This window comes from Misgurnus anguillicaudatus, chromosome 12, assembly GCF_027580225.2.
Source record: "Misgurnus anguillicaudatus chromosome 12, ASM2758022v2, whole genome shotgun sequence".
In the NCBI taxonomy this organism is placed as follows: Eukaryota; Metazoa; Chordata; class Actinopteri; order Cypriniformes; family Cobitidae; genus Misgurnus; species Misgurnus anguillicaudatus.
In genome coordinates this window covers 1,198,013-1,200,713 of record NC_073348.2, presented here as the reverse complement: position 1 = coordinate 1,200,713, position 2,701 = coordinate 1,198,013, and the positions used below count along the sequence as shown (strand labels likewise).

The window sequence follows — 2,701 nt, the reverse complement described above, 5'->3', positions numbered from 1 at the left end:
CACGTTTTTCATAGTCAAACGTTTTTGGACTGTATTTTAAAAAGTCTCTTCTGCTCACCAAGGCTTGATTTATTTGATCCAAAATACAGCAAAAACATTAATATTGTTAAATCTTATCACAATATAAAACAGCTGTTGTCTATGTGAATATATAGCTAAAGTGTTATTTCCCAGCCGGCATTTCAACGTTGATTCAATTTTAGTTATATAGCACTTTTCACAATTGTTAACTTGCAGTACAACCCCAATCATAGTATTAAACACCTAAAGTAGGTCAAGTTTGAATGTGGACAAATATAGTGGCATGTGCCTCCCCTTTCTAAATAAACATATAAAGCAGCTGTTATAATAAAAACACATTCTTTCAAACAGTTAGGTTTCCAGTTAGTAGTGCAGAAGTGAAATATTCCAAATATAGAATAAAAATCATAAATGTTTAAAAGTCATTTTATTAATCTGGAAAACTGCAAATATAAATGTTGTTGTTGGTTTAGCTGACAGTCTTCTTATGGCCACCACCACCCATCCATTCTGACTCATACTGTACTTAAAATATGATGACAGCATCTGAAGAGGATAAAAACACAAGTTAATTCATTTAAAAAAAAAATGCTGCATTTTTAGCCCATGTATAAAAAATCTTATTGCACATCAGGGCAAGATGCGTGTTCTTTAATGGTCTGACTAGAAACATAGCATAGACATCTGATGAAGGAAGAAAGCTGCTTCAATCAAGATCATCTTCAGTGCATTCAGAAATTATTGAGACCCCTTTCACTTTTGCATTTTATGTTGTTGTGTGATACTATAATTGTTTATATATTTTCCTCATAAATCTACATTACGTACCCCATGACAAAGTAAAAACTGAATTTAGAAACTTTTGCAAATGTATGAAAAAAGAAAACTGAAATCTTATTTACATTATGCATATTCAGATCCTTTGCAACAACATTTAGCTCAGTGGCCTCCAATTTCTCTTGATGGTTGCTGAGATGTTTCTACACCTTAAAGGGTTCTGATGAACACATGAAGATATTTTGAGGAATGTCTGTAGACAAACTGATCAGAAGGCACCATTGACGTCCATAGTAGGACAAAAGAATACTGTAGAAGTGAATGGTGCTTCTGATCGGTTTGGTTACAAATGAATCCAGGTGTTGCAAAGATTGCTGTATCATATGCAAAAAGACCTGAGGCTGTAACTGCTGCTTCAAAAGGTGCTTCAACTAAGTACTGAGTAAAGGCTCGTAATTCTTAGATGATATCGACTTTATATTTCCACCCCCACCCCCAAATGAAATGCAAAACAAAGCAAACATTGACTGGTTGCTTAACATGTGGGTCAAACAGCCTTTTGTGTAGTACCTTACCAATGAAAGCTAAGATGGACTTCAGACCTTCTGAACTGTGTGTGAGACTTCAAACTCGCCCAGACCAGCAAGGCATCTCGTTAGCAGACTCCCAACCTGATAAAAATTAATTAATTTTGATTAAGAGATGTTCTGGTCCTATTTTTAATATACGTTTTACAAACTTACCATATGTGATCTGGCAAAGAAAAGACTTATGAAACAGCATCTTCCCAAATCTCCTCTTCAGGCTCATCTATCATGGCATTTCATAAAGTTCTGAAAAAGAGAAACATATTTTATTAGTATAGAAACAGAAATTTAATGTTTTGGTTAGAAATACAAGAAACTGTGGCCCAAATACAACTTTTAAAGAAATTAAGAAAGTGTCCCATGACAAAAAAATGGAAACAATCACTTCATTACTTTTTGAGGGGTACAGATTTGGGCATCTGGAAAGACACATGACCTCTGTGTATTTTATCACATTTTTTCAAATTGCACGGTGATCTGCCTACAATATAAAACACATAATAAAATAAAAAACAAATCATAGCCCCTTTTTAAAAGAAAATATAAATTGTAAAATACAAAACACTGCATAAAATAAAAAACAAATCATAGCCCCTTTTTAAAAGAAAATATAAATTGTAAAATACAAAACACTGCATTTAGCTTATTCACTGTAGGCTATCCCCCAGAGTTAGCTAAGTCCATACATACCCTTTTCATCTCTGTGCGTGCCGTAACTCTGCCTACGCACCCACCGCTAGCCTAGCTTAGCACAAAGACTGGAAGTAAATGGCTCCAGCTAGCATACTACTCCCAATAAGTGACAAAATAACGCAAACATTTTCCTATTTATATGTTGTGATTTGTATAGTCACATCGTGTACAAATAACAAGGTCATCTGAGACACAGCCATCTTTTAACAGTATACATAGTGGAAACTATATTCTCAGAAGGCAAAGCACTGCTACTTGGGCGGAGTGATTAGTGTAACTCTGAGTGAACTCTCTGCTCCTCACCATCAGGCTTTCCGGGATCCTGCGAGCAAATCACTCCACCCAAGTAGCAGTGCTTCGCCTTCTGAGAATATAGTTCCCAGTATGTATACGGTTAAAAGATAGCTGTGTCTCAGATGACCTTGTTATTTGTACACGATGTGACTATACAAATCACAACATATAAATAGGAAAATGTTCTCGTTATTTTGTCACTTATTGAGAGCAGTCTGCTTGCTGGAGCCATTTACTTCAAGTCTTTGTGCTAAGCTATGCTAGCAGTGGGTGTGTCAGACAGAGTTATGGGACGCACGGAGATGAAAAGGTTATGTATTGATTTATCT

At 35.5% G+C, this 2,701-nt stretch overlaps 1 long non-coding RNA gene across 2 annotated transcripts; it reads right to left on the bottom strand.

Moving 5' to 3' along the window:
- Positions 1–304: 304 nt before the first annotated feature.
- Positions 305–2,062, bottom strand: LOC141349176 (uncharacterized). Of its 2 annotated transcripts, XR_012372673.1 has the most exons (4): positions 1,779–2,062; positions 1,542–1,631; positions 1,374–1,469; positions 305–567 (listed from the first exon to the last, which is right to left on the bottom strand). It is a non-coding gene; the product is annotated as an uncharacterized lncRNA (long non-coding RNA). The 2 variants fall into 2 exon arrangements; XR_012372672.1 differs by having other exon boundaries at positions 1,542–2,062.
- Between the last annotated feature and the right edge of the window lie 639 nt (positions 2,063–2,701).